Source organism: Hibiscus syriacus, unplaced genomic scaffold, assembly GCF_006381635.1.
Source record: "Hibiscus syriacus cultivar Baekdansim isolate YM2019G1 unplaced genomic scaffold, ASM638163v2 tig00000003_pilon, whole genome shotgun sequence".
Lineage (NCBI taxonomy): Eukaryota > Viridiplantae > Streptophyta > Magnoliopsida > Malvales > Malvaceae > Hibiscus > Hibiscus syriacus.
Genome location: NW_024061753.1, coordinates 1,499,779 through 1,514,915, shown reverse-complemented (window position 1 = coordinate 1,514,915; position 15,137 = coordinate 1,499,779).

Below are 15,137 nucleotides of genomic sequence, written 5' to 3'. Positions count from 1 at the left end.
ACTTTAATTCGCCGAAAAACTTGCTAAAAAACTTGTCGAAAAATATTATATTACAAATCCAACAATGCCGTTTGTCGTCACTCAGTTCATCGTGGCCCATTAATCACCCAACAAAGTGGCCAACGCCCCTCTGTTTTACATTGAATTGCTTCTGCCGGTGCCCGTTTCCATTGAATTCAACAAAGGTGAAAGGTAGTTTTAATTTTTAATGGTTAAATTACATTCCAACCTTTCTATTTGTGTTTTATTTCGAATAGTTAAATTTCATGAGAACCCCGCACTTTCTCCTATTTATATTTTAGACAAAATTACGTTTTTTAATAGACATGGCTAAATTACATTACTACCCCCATACTTTTGTTTTAATTTAAATGGTAAAATTGCATACAAACACCCTCTCTTTCCCCTATTTAGATTTTACACTTCTAGATTTTAAATCTTCTATACTTTGTACTTTATTTTTGATAATTAATTTTCGAATTTACTCTTTGACTTTTAATGATATTATTAATATTTTATTTTATTCGTTATTTTTATTAGCTTTAATTTCATATAATTTCATATTATTTATTATCATTAATCTTAAAAATTTGATACTTAATTGTACTTGATATTAATTGTGATTATTTGAATCATGATAGCATTAATTTTGATACGTAAATTTTAATATTGATAATTAATTCGATCGTTTAACAACTGTCCCTCAAGAATTTTTTTTATTTCGGTTGTGTGGCCCACCTGACAAGACCCATTAAAATAATTATATCCCATGGAACTTGTCATGCCGGTGTGACGAGTTCCATGGGGACTGTCAATTTGCATTAGATCCCAAATTAAATGGTTGGGGTGCCCTAATGGGCTAAATAAATTTGAGCGTGACGAGTCCCTTAAGAATTTTTTTCTATTCCAGTTGTGTGGCCCACCTGACACGACCCATTAAAAAAATATATCCCATGGAACTTGTCACGCCGATATGACAAGTTCCATGGGGAGTGTTCAATTTATCGTAGATCCTAAATTAAATGATTGGAGTGCCCTAATGGGCTAAATTTTTTGCCCGGGTGCCATAATGGGCCAATTTGGCCCATGTTAAAACACATGTTCTACTAATTAGCCCAAATCAATAGCCCAACTTTATAGTTTTTATTTATGATAAGCCCAATAGAGTTTCTTTAGTTGCTTGCTTGCTTTAAATCAAAAGTAAAATATTTTAATAATATTTTTATGTTTTTCTTAATTAATTTATGTAATAATATATATAATTAATTTTAAAATAATACAATATTAAATTAAATAATATTTACTAACAAAATTGATTAAATATAAAATTTAATTTTTATAATAATTTTGAGTTACATAAGATTTTAAATTGATAATAAAATTAATTTGTAATATTTAAAAGTAAATAAAATAATTGAATATAATTATTGTTCCACGAGTACCATATAATTGTCCTATATATTCATGTTTTCTTATCAAAATTAAGATAATTTTAACTCTATGTAGAAATACTTTAGAAACTAGTGTAAATGAGTCTTGATATTTTAGTGTGAATGTACTCTAGAATACACCTACGAAAGGCGTGCCCTTGCGCTTTACACCTAGGCTCCAAGGATCTTTTGCGCCTCGATGCGCCTAGCGTATTTAAAAACCAAAGTTGTTAAGCTAACCCGTCTTCAGACACTTCTCATGCAGGATGGCAATTTTGTCATGGTAGTCGATTTCTGGGTCTTGTCCTCCTAATATGGTTTCCGATGATTGCAGAACCTGATAATGCAGCATGTGGGCCGCTCAGCTGGAGATCTGATTCATCTATTGCAAGGGTTGCTTAGGTATGACCCTATCGACAGGCTTACAGCTCAGGAAGCGCTAAGGCATCCATTTTTCAGATGGGATAAGTTTAGGCGATGAATGCGACTTTGGTGATGGCATTGGTTGAAAGACATCATTTTTGTTTAGCTTTCCCTGTAAATTTCATAGCATTGAGATGCTTCTCTTCTCACCTAGCAGAATCTGTGTTATCAACTTCTTGTGTTGAAAGCTGCAAGAGATTTAGGGTAAATGGTCATTTTGGAGTCGTTAAAGTTCTGCTGTAACGTTAATAGAATGAATGGATGATGTGTATTTAACTATACACTTGTAATGTAAATAAGTTATTTGTTTTCTACGTCCATTAACTATAATTTCTTACATTAATTTCAAGAAGATTATTCTGTCGGAGGAAGAACTGTTATCTGACGTTGGTATTGATACAATTTGCAATGGAAAATATTTAGAAACCTATAGTGACAGACAATGGATCTTCAATGATCATCGACCAGCAACATGAGCAGATAATTTTAAGTCTTGGGATGTACAAAATTTATTTGACCTGTAAAATTTGAAACTGAGTTGGAAATTGTTTGTGATTCGAGTGGTGATAATTCAAAATCCATTTGAGTTTGGATTTTAGTTTGAATTGGTGTGTCGACACCGTTTTTCGTTCGGGTGGGGAAAAATTTAGTACGACTTGAGTGTTTTTCTTTGAAAATGTTTTAAAATGTGAGGAGTCCCCATTGACCTTTCGGGTTAAGTAAGTATAAATTGCCTTTTAAAAGAGTTTTTAAGAAAAAATCATTTTAAAAGATGCATCGATCTACGTGTAACCAAAATTCATTATTTTTTGTAATAAAAAAAGCTTTGGGGGTTAATTACGTGTGGGGAATGATAAGCAACCCCACAACGCCAAAAATTGGTACCCATCGATTATAAATTTTCTCTAATAGTGAAAATCTAAAAATTCGAATATAAATTTAAGTTGTGATCATATTATTCCAAATCCAACTATACAATTTTTATTTAACGGAAAATTCTAAGAAAAAATAGAATGTAAGGTATGGCTCATAAATATACCGGTAAAGAGGACAGGGGATGGAGCGGAGTGAGCGAAGCGAACATCAACTGTCCTTACAAAGAAAGTCTTGTAGAGGGGGTTACAATTATGTGGGTTGGGGGATGGAGCGCAGCCCCCGCGGTACGGTACATAGTTAATTTTGTAATTATGTACCAGGGTTTTCTATTATAAATAGAGATGTAACCTAAACCTATGAGAATTGAATAAAATTTTCTAGCGCCGCCTAGGCACCGAGGACGTAAGCACATTGCCAAACCTCGTTAAAATTCTTGTGTTCTTTCGTTTACTTTGCCCGATTTATCAACAATTGGTATCAGATGTCAGGAGCAAAATTCGAAGTCGCGAAATTCGATGGTCTGGGTAACTTCGGATTATGGCAAACGAGGGTGAAGGATCTGTTGGCGCAGCAGGGGATCCTGAAGGCTTTGCGACCTACAAAGCCGGCGTCGATGGAGGAGGAAGATTTGGAAGAATTGCAACAACGAGCGGCAGGAACCATACGATTATGCTTGGCGGACGAGGTTATGTATCACGTCATGCATCTATCGTCTCCAGACGAAATTTGGAGGAAGTTGGAAAGTCAGTTTATGTCCAAATCCTTAACGACAAAACTGTATCTAAAGCAGCGGCTGTATGGGCTGAAGATCCAGAACGATCATGATTTGGCGCAACAAGTGAATGTCTTCAATCAAATCGTTTCTGATTTGGCTCAGCTTGATGTAAAAATTGAGGATGAAGACAGAGCGATGATTTTGTTGTGTTCGTTGCCTCCCTCTTACGAACACATGGTGACTACTCTTACATATGGGAAAGAGACTATCAACGTTGAGGAGATTACTGCAGCCTTGTTGGCTCACAACCAGCGGAAGCAGAATGCAGGGGAAAACTCTCAAGCCGATAGCTTATATGTCAAGGGTAATCGAGACCGTGGACGGAAGCCAGAGAAGGCAGGGTCTGGAAAGCGGATTTCCAGATCCAAATCTAGGGATAAGAAGACAATTCACTGTTACAAGTGCAAGGAGGCGGGACATATGAAGCGAGACTGTCCGAAGTTGAAAAAGCAGACTGATGAGAAGCGTGATGTTTTATCCAAGTCTGTGAACGTGGTCGAGGATGACAATTCTGATTGCAGTGAGGGTGATATGCTTTCTATTTCAATGACTCAATTGACGGATGCGTGGATTCTTGATTCTGGATGTTCTTATCACATCACGCCAAATAAGGAATGGTTTTCGAAATACAGGTCGGTTAATTCTGGTTCTGTTTATTTGGGTGATGATCGATGTTGCAATATTGTTGGTATTGGTGATATCAGAATTAAGATGTATGATGGCTCTGTTCGGACGTTGAATGGTGTTCGACATATCCCAGATTTGAAGAAGAATTTGATTTTTTGGGCACTTTGCACAAGAATGGTTTTATCCCTAAGGCTGATGAGGATAGGGAAACCATTCGGATTGTTAAAGGTGTTTTGACTGTGATGAAAGGAAAGATGACTACGGGAAATATTTATAGATTGTTAGGGAGTACCGTTGCAGGTGGAGTTCATTCTGTTGAGTCCTGTGATGATACTACAAAATTGTGGCATATGCGTCTTGTTCATCTTAGTGAACGTGGTATGACAGAATTACACAAAAGAAATCTGTTGAATGGTGTCAAAAGCTGTAAGCTCGATTTTTGCAAGTATTGTGTTCTTGGTAAACAGACTAAAGTCCGTTTCAAGACTGCGAGGCACACAACTCAAGGGATTCTTGATTATGTGCATTTTGATGTATGGGGGCCTTCCACGACATCGTCTTTGGGTGGATCTAGGTATTATGTTACTTTTATTGATGATTTTTCATGGAAAGTTTGGGTGTATTTTTTGAAACAGAAATCTGAAGTTTTTGAGAAGTTCAAGCTGTGGAAAGCTGAGGTAGAAAATCAAACAGGACGAAAAATCAAGTGTTTGCGGTCTGACAATGGTACGGAGTACACAGATTCACTGTTCTTACACTTCTGTAAGGAGCACGGGATTAAGAGACATTTTACAGTGCGCAAGACACCACAACAGAATGATGTTGCGGAACGGATGAACAGGTCGTTGAATGAAAGAGCCAGATGTTTGCGGTTGAATGCGGGGCTTCCCAAACACTTCTGGGCTGAGGCTGTTAACATGGTGTGTTATCTTATCAACAGATCGCCAAGGGCATCATTGGCTGGGAAAGTTGCAGAAGAGGTATGGACTGGTCATGATGTTAGTTTTGATAACTTACGGATTTTTGGTTGTCCTGCTTATGTGCATGTACCTGCTGATGAGAGATCCAAACTTGATGCAAAATCGAAGGAGTGCATTTTTCTGGGTTACAAGAAAGGTGTCAAAGGATTCAAGTTTTGGGATTCAGTTGCGAAGAAAATTGTGATCAGTAGAGATGTTATTTTTGATGAACAATCCATGTTGCAACAGAAGAAAGACACTACAGTGGTGGATTTCGAGCAGTTTCCAGTTGAGAAACCAGAAACTTCTCAATCGACTTCTGGTGGTTCCACTACGGATGATTTGCAGGATTATAGTCTCGCCAGAGATAGGGTGAGACGGACGAATATAAAGCCTCCGAGTAGATTGGGTTTTGAAGACTTGGTCTCTTTTGCACTTATTGTTAGCAGTGATGATCTGGTTAATTTTCATGATGCTGTTACTAGTAAGGAAAACGACAAGTGGATGGTAGCCATGGTTGAGGAGATGGAGTCTTTGAATCACAATCGTACATGGGAGTTGGTTCGCCTTCCTGAGGGTAAAAAGCCGATTGCTTGCAAATGGGTGTATAAGAAAAACCAGCAGTAATAGAAAAAGAGGGGGAGAAGTTCAAGTTCAAGGCTCGTTTGGTAGAAAAAGGTTTTTCACAGCAGAAAGGAGTTGATTATGATGAAATATTTTCTCCTGTGGTCAGGCACACTTCAATCCGAGCAGTACTTGCATTGGTGGCCAGTTGGGATTTGCATTTAGAGCAGATGGATGTTAAAACTGCTTTTTTGCATGGTGATTTAGAGGAGCAGATCTACATGCGGCAACCTGAAGGTTTCACTCAACCTGGAAACGAGCATTTAGTTTACAGATTGAAGAAATCTTTGTACGGGTTGAAACAGTCTCCGAGACAGTGGTATAAACGGTTTGACTCCTATATGATCAAGATTGGCTACAACCGATGTGAGTATGATTGTTGTGTCTATGTTAAGAGCCTTGATGATGGTTCTTTTATTTTTCTATTACTGTATGTTGATGATATGTTGATTGCTGCGAAGAACATGGATGATGTTATCGGTTTGAAAACTTTATTGAGTCAGGAATTTGATATGAAAGATTTAGGTACTGCAAAGAAAAATTCTTGGAATGAAAATTTGCAGGGACAGAGACTCAAGGAGACTGTGGCTATCTCAACGGGGTTATGTTGAAAAAATGCTAGAAAGGTTTGCGATGAGCAGCGCAAAACCAGTTAGCACTCCATTGGCGAACCACTTTAAGCTCTCATCAGAACAGTGCCCTAAGACAGATAAAGAAGCTGAAGATATGGCAAAGGTTCCGTATTCTAATGTTGTTGGCTGCTTGATGTATGCAATGGTATGTACTCGTCCTGATTTAGCTCATGCTGTTAGTCAAGTTTGTAAGTACATGTCTAAACCTGGTAAGCAACATTGGGAAGCAGTCAAGTGGATCTTTCGATACTTAAAGGGTACTGTGGGACATGGAATTGTTTTTGGTAGTCAACGAGATAATCCTTTGGTTGTAGGATATGTAGATTCAGACTATGCAGGTGACTTGGATAATAGAAGATCTACGACAGGGTATGTTTTTTACTCTTGGTGGAGGACCTATTTGTTGGAAGTCTACTGTTCAATCTATAGTGGCACTATCTACAACTGAAGCTGAGTACATGGTAGCGGCTGAAGCTGCAAAAGAAGCTTTATGGCTCACTGGTTTAGTGAAGGAGTTGGGTGTTCAGCAAGGTGGAGTTCAGCTGCTTTGCGACAATCAAAGTGCTATTCACTTAGCTAAGAATCAAGTATATCGTGCTAGAACTAAGCACATTGATGTACGTTTTCACAATATCAGAGAGTTGGTTGCATCTGAAGAGATTTTGTTTCAGAAGGTACACACTGATGAGAATGCCGCTGATATGTTCACCAAGCCAGTTACGACAGACAAGTTCAAGCATTGCTTGGACTTGTTGAATGTTTCAAGTTGTTAAAGAACTAAGGTAACCCAACCCACATTGAATGTTTCCTAAGGGGCAGGATATTCACCAAGGTGGAGATTTGTAAGGTATTGCTCATAAATATACCGGTAAAGAGGACAGGGGATGGAGCGGAGTGAGCGAAGCGAACATCAATTGTCCTTACAAAGAAAGTCTCGTAGAGGGGGTTACAATTATGTGGGTTGGGGGTGCGGGGGCTGCGCCCCGCGGTACGGTACATGGATAATTTTGTAATTATGTACCAGGGTTTTCTATTATAAATAGAGATGTAACCTAAACCTATGAGAATTGAATAAAATTTTCTAGCGCCGCCTAGGCACCGAGGATGTAAGCACATTGCCGAACCTCGTTAAAATTCTTGTGTTTTTTCGTTTACTTTGCCCGATTTATCAACATAGAAAATATTCTAATATTTCCAATCAAAAAGAAAATAATCCCTAAAATAATTTAAGACGAATATTTCTCTTTCCAACAAAGGAATATAACAATTTCTCCCAATAATTCAAGATTAAAATAATTTTATTCGACCAAAGAAAGAAATTAAGCCAATTTATCCAAATTATATATGATTAGAAAAGATAAGGGATGTTCAATTATTTAAAAGTATCGAGACCTAATCCCCAATAAAATTAGGCGAATTGTCTCGATAAGTTTAAATAAGCGAATATTTCATTTTCCCTTCAAATTTGATTAATTTTAAATGTAATCGATTTTTTTGCGTTTTTTCTAGTAGGGTATTTATTTATTTTAAAACACGGAACATGACATAGTTACTTTAAGACAATCTCTGCTTAATATTTTAAAAATAAATAAATACTACCCTTAATCCAATTATGTAATCAATTGAGTTATGCTTATGAGGCTTTCATATATATATTTGAAATGTTTAGATCTATATGCAAAAACAAACTTACATGGAAAAAGCTAAAAAATTAAAAATACCGATTAGGAAGAAATAAATGGTAATTAAAGCAAAGATGAAAATTAAATGTTATTCAATGTTGGAAATAAAATTTGACTAAATTAAGTGCATACTTTAAAGTATAAATATTAGCTTAAATAAACAAACAAAGAAAAATATATGCTAACTGATCATGACAAAAATTAAAATACGAAAATAGTAAAGCTTAAATAATAAATTGCTATAAGTAAATTGCAATAAATGAAAAATATCCAAATGTAAATAAAAGAAATTAAAGTGCTCAAATTAAAAAAATGGAAGAAAATAAAAGTCAGCAATTAATTTAAAAATAAAAAACATAAATTAATGACCAAATTAAAATAAACGAAACAATGTATCCAAATTCAAAACAAAACAAAATAAAAGAACTTCAGTGACCAATATGTTAAAACAAGCTAAACATATAGGGATTATTTCATGATTTTCCCTATTTTAAGTGGTTAGAATGCAAAGAGACTCTAAACAGTGGAGGACCTAAAGGTTATTTAACCCAGGATTAGTAACCGGGATGTAAATAAACTCCTAAACACCGAGGACCTTAAAGATAATTAACCCCTAAACTAGTGACTAAAACTAAAAAAGGCACTAAACTTTTGGGGACCAATTGGCGATTAACCCCTAAAATAGGTGAACAAAATAGAAAGCTCCTAGAAACTGGGGACCTTACGCGTGATTTGCCAAAAAAATAAAACCCCCTTTTTATTCATTCCAGTAACACGATAAACCAAAAGAAAAAAAATACAACTCTCTCCCTTTTCCTCTCAACTCTAACCACCGCCGGCCAAACTCAAGCCCCCCACGACGTCAACCGTCATTCCTCGACGAGCCTCATCTCAGCCACCACCCATGGTTGTCTGAATAACCATCACTTTCCTTAAAACGAACCCAAAACATCATCCTTTCACTCTTTGGAATCTAATTGATACCCTAAACCAAACTAAAACCCGACCTCATAAATGATCGACGTAGCCTTAAACTTGACCACCCTTGCTGGCGAGGTTCACTCCTAAGGTAAATGTATTATTCTCTCCCTTTCCCTCTATTGTTTTTGTTTTTGAAGCATACACTCATAAAATAAAATGAAAGAAAGGAGAAGCGAACCCCTTTTTTGTTGTATATATTTCAAAAATATGGGAGAGAGCCCCTTTTACAATATGTTTTTGGGGTCTTTATAACCCTTCTAAGTTACATTTCTTTTTTTTTGTTTTTAATTTGTTGCGTGTGATTTACTGATGGGGTCGTTGGCTGTGTTATTGTGCCATTGATAGTGGTAGCGGGATGGCTTGAGCATGGGGCTACTGGGATTTGGTGAGTTGGTGAACAACAACATGGGGCTGCTGTGCTGGTCAGATGGCAGGGTAAAAATGGTGCTTAAAGTTTCCCCTCTTTGCTCGTTGCTGTGGAACAGGAATGGAGCAAAGAATTAAAGCACAATTTTTTTACTTGAACTGCTTAAATTTCTTAGCTACAAGTTATTCTCATCGGGAGAGTTCTTCTCATTATGAAGTCCTCGCTGGGGATGTCAGACCACTCTCTTCTGTGATGGTTGACCTAATTGAACAAGTTCTCATTGTGAACTTCTTCTCTCTCGTCAGATGAGTTCTTCTCATTATGAAAGCTCTCATTGGAAATGTTGATTCACCTAATTCTGTGATGAAATCAAACAAAGTGATGATGCTGATCCAACTCAATATGCGATGGATTAGCCAAGTATTGGTGTTGTTCCAACTCTGTATGTGATGGAAACTAGCTAAGGTTGAACAAGTTATTATCATTATGAACTTTTTCTCATTCTTTAGACGAGTTCTTCTCATTATGAACCGTTTCATTGAAAATGAGGATCCATCTCTTTCTGCGATGGAATCAAACAAAATGTTGATGCTGATCTATCTCATTTTGTGATATAATCGAGAAAAAATGGTTGAACAAGTTCTTCTCATTATGAACTTCTTATTCCTCTTCAGATGAGTTCTTTTCATTATGAACCCTTTTATTGGAAATATTAATTCATCTCCTTCTGTGATAGAATCAAATAAAATACTGATGCTGATCTATCTCCATATGCGATGGATGAACCAAGTATTGTTGTTATTCCAACTTCCTATGTGATGAAAATGAGCTAAGGTTGAACAAGTTCTTCTCATTATGAACTTCTTCTCCTTTATCGGATGAGTTCTTCTCATTATGAACTCTCCCATTAGAAATGTTGATCCCTCGAGTGAGGTGTTGCCGATTCGACTCCATTGCGATAAATCGAGTTAAGGTTGAACAAGTTCTTCTCGTTATGAACTTATTCTCCCTCATCGGGTGAGTTCTTCTCATTATGAACTAACCACTGGAAATGTTGATCCCTCGAGTGAGGTGTCGCTGATTCAACTCCATATGTGATGAATCGAGCTAAGTTTGAACAAGTTCTTCTCATTATGAACTTATTCTCCCTTATTGGGTGAGTTCTTCTCATTATGAACTCTCCACTGTAAATGTTGATCCCTTGAGTGAGGTGTTGTTAATTCAACTCCATATGCGATGAATCAAGTTAAGGTTGAACAAGTTCTTCTCATTATGAACTTCTTTTCCCTCATCAGATGAGTTCTTCTCATTTTGAACTCTCCACTGGAAATGTTGATCCCTCGAGTGAGATGTTACTGATTCAACTCCATATGTGATGAATCGAGCTAAGGTTGAACAAGTTCTTCTCATTATGAACTTCTTCTCCCTTATCGGATGAGTTTTTCTCATTATGAACTCTCCACTGGAAATGTTGAATGGTTTACCCTCTCTTTGAAAAGTTTTAAACCTACAAAAGATTATCATATGTAGTAATAATTGTGTTTGAAGTACCAGAAGGTATTAACCCAAAGGTTCTCGAATTTTGCTGAGATCTATTTCTTTCAATGGTGAAAAATATGGATTGATTCTTTGCTGAAGTCGTGAAATGAAATCTTTGTTGGCTCTTTGAATTCCTTTCAGATATTTAGAACTTGATAAGAATAATGTGTATGCTCATATTCTACAAATGACTGAATATATATGCATGATGGCATTTTAGTGTTGCAAATTCTGTTGTCCATTTTAAATTCATTCTGCTTGAGAGTCTTATGGATGGCTCAAATGATTTAATCACCATGCTTGAAAGAATTAATAGTGACCCGAGAGACTTACTAAGTAAGAAACTTTGGGAATTATTTTCTTACTTTTCAAAAGAAATTAATTTTCAGAAAAGATTTAAATGAGAAACTCTGAAAATTACTTTCTCATTTTTTGAAAATCATGTGAAAACATCATGCCCGAAGGTCTTATGGATGACCCAAAGGACTTATCATCTTGCTCGAAAGAATTATAGATGACCCGAAGGATTTAAGCATCATGCTCGAAAGCCTTACTGATGGCCCGAAGGACTTACTATATAAGAAACTTTGGAAATCGTTTTCTTACTTTTTTCAAGAAAAATCAACTTTCAAAAAAGATTTAAATGAGAAACTTTGGAAATAACTTCTCTTTTTTTTAAATCATATGAAAACATCCTGTCTGAAGGTCTTATAGATGGTCCGAAGGACTTATCATCTTGCTCGAAAGACTTACAGATGACCCGAAGGATTTAAGCATCATGCTCGAAAGACTTATTGATGGCCCGAAAGAGTTACTCATAAAGAAACCCTTGAAAATCAAGCTTAGTTTCTTAAAAACTTTCGTTTATAGTTATCATCAAGAAACCCCTAAAAATTAGGCTTAGTTTTTATAAAAAATCATTTGAAAACATCAAGAAACCCCTGAAAATCAGGCTTAACTTCTTTGAATATTCATTTGAAAACATCAAGAAACCCCTAAAAATCAGGCTTAGTTTCTAAAAACTCATTTAAAGCATCAAGAAACTTATGAAAATCAAACTTAGTTTCCTTAAAAGCTCATTTAAAAATCGTTAAGAAAATTCTGAAAATCAGATTTAGTTTCTCTTGAAAGTTCATTTAAAAATCATTAAGAAACTTCTGAAAATTAGACTTAGTTTTTTTAAAAACTCATTTAAAAATCATCAAGAAACTTCTGAAAATCAATTTTGTTTCTTTGAAAGGTCATTTGAAAATCGTTAACAGACTTAGTTTCTTTTGAAAGCTCATTTAAAAAAAATACCATGTCAAGAAACCTCTGAAAATCAGACTTAATTTTTAAAAACACATTAGCTGGGTAACATGGCCCACTTTAAAAATGATGATTGTTCTATGTATTGGGTTCCTCAATTCTTGAGTTTCTACCACTCTTAATGTAATTCCCTCCCTTTGAGGCTTGAATTATGACTTTTCTTTCTCTTCTATTTTTTTTTGAAATATGTAAGAATTATTATATATGTATGACAAGATGAATGCACTTAAATGCTCTAAATGTAATGTATGACTTTATTGTATACATAAATGTTTATCATTGATCCTTTTTTGGCTTCAAAGTGGAGATCTCAGTCCTTTTTCACTTGATCCCTTTTGTAAGGAACCTGCCTCAATATCGAAGTAGTAATTTGCCTACTCATGTTTACAATCTTCTGGGGAGTAATATGTTTATCTTGTCCAATCATGTTTTTTATTTCTTCTATCTTTGGTTTCTTCGTTACAGTCTTAGAAGAAGTGATCTCCTACAGTCAGACATATGGTCTTAATGCCTCTTTATGGCACTAATTCAATGGTTCTATCATGAAAGTTTCTAGTAAACTCTTATTGTCCTCATATTTTGCCCTTGGCATTCCAAATGGTAAGGCTCATTCACCATGTCAGCTTGATTTAAATCTCGTTATCTCGATGAGATATGGTTTTGGTAATACCCCAATATGGGTACTCATAGCTCTTTTTATGTCAAAATCTTAATCTCAAATGGTCTCACTCTTGTGTCGCTAATCAACAATCATATGTCATCAATAGAAATATTAACGAATAATTTAAATGCTTCTCTTTACGATGCCAAAATCAAATAGACACTAAATAAGTGATCAATTCTTCTAATAGAAATGTCTTAAATATTTGCTATGAACTGAGATATGTGCCCCTTTTCGACTAAGGCGATCATTTGCTTCCTGATGGGTTACCGACGATGTCATAAGGAAATGTTAGAAGTTCTATCCTCCAATCCTTATGATCTGTCAGACTAATTACTTACAAGATTGTGAAATGCTTCATTATTCTGGCATCATTTGTTCTTTTTTCTGATCAAGGCAAAATGAGCCTCACCTGCTTGAAGGACCTTTTCACTTGAGATTGTTCTATTTGAAAAATGTTTTTTCTCCTTAATTTTATTTTAGAAATGTGAAAAAAAAATGTTAAATAAATTTAAAAAATGTTGTCATTTTCTTTAGGCTCATAATCAAAACAAATTGTAAAAACAAGAGTTCATTGAATATCAAATAAATCAACTTCTCTTTTAATCATTTAAAAATTATATACATTTGAAAAGTGTAAAGATTAATGTTGATATAAGGCTTAGGATGCCTTGGGAAGGTAATGTGTTTCAGGTTGCTTATTGCGATTCTGGTGTTTATTGATCTGATGCAGTAGCCGTTATGCTTATCTTTCGAAAATGTTCATTGGTTCCCAGCCCTCGTTAGCGTCTTTGGATAGTGTATTTCTTAATCAAAAGATGTATAAAATCTGTTTCTGTGCAGTAGTTGACAATCTTCATATTCGAGTCGTCTTTTCATGTTTCAACTCGAATTCTCCTTTGGTTTCAAGACGTCATCTAAAATTTAACGTCCTGAACCCTTCTTTTATTATTTTCTCTATCATGCATTAAAGATTTTAGAAAACTATTTTTTGCAAATAAAATTAACCCTGATGGGCGAAATGAAATCTGAAGATAATCTCTCTACTTAGAAATCCATGTATGGCTAGAAGGGACTTTTCTGGCACATAACATAGGCTAGGGTTCACTCTTATGAAATAAAATGATAAATAGGACCAAACAAGTGTTTAAGGGTTATCGAACCAAGGATCAACTTGTGCTGACATCTTCAATCTTGCTCTGGCTGATTTGAATCTGACTATAACCATTTCATTTTCTTTACTTTTCTGGATCCCTATAGACTACCCATTTTTGGGTTTTCACTCGAGAGTTCATCTTCATCTCTCTATGCCATCGCTTTCTTGATATTCTTATTGAATCTGGATCTTCAAACTAGTTGTACTCAATCATCCTTGTGGTTTGAGGATTATTGAGTCAATTGCCTTGAAGTGTTTTTTATTCCTCTTTTTCTTTCTTTTTATTCTTTTATTCTTTTCTCTCATTTTTATGTTTGTTTTCTTCTTTTTGCTATATATTTTCTTTTTTCTCTATGTGTTATCGACTCGATTTGATTTTTGAGCGCTTCGTATTTGGTCCACCTTACGATATCTTGTTATTTCTCGCCATGAATTGCCTCTACAAAAAATATGGATTGATGGCTTTCATCGTTGTAAGCAGATTTCCTTCACCATGCCCCCCGGTGTGGAGGGTGATCCTTGGTTAGGGTTGAATCAGAAGAAAAATACTATATACTCAAATGGGGACAACAAAGAATATATATATATTATATATAATATATATATATATATATTATATTATATATATATAAAGGATAAATTAAAAAAAGCCGTTCATCATCTCATACACGGAAGTCCTTGTAAAAGAAGAATCCCCAGGGGGACGAGTACTTAGGATTAACTTTATTTACAATGAAAATAATGTAATTAATGCATGATAGAATTATTTCAATGATTTCCTTTATTTATACTTCACTTTGCTCCTAGCATGCCCCAATTATTTGAATTCTCTTGAAAAAACTTGATATGCAACACTCCATCTTGTCTTTCTTCTTGCAGTAATGGTTCTCATACACACAGACATCTTGTACTTTGTGCTTCCAGGTTTTATTAAGATTGGGAAAAAATGTTAGTTTTGTGTCTAGGAAAGAAAATATGTGACTTTAAAATCATGATTATGAAAAAGGTAATGTTATGGAAAGGTTAGCTATGTTCGGGAACGTAAAAGTACGGATTTTGGGGCCTCGGGGAGTATAAGGGCATGACTTTATTGTTTT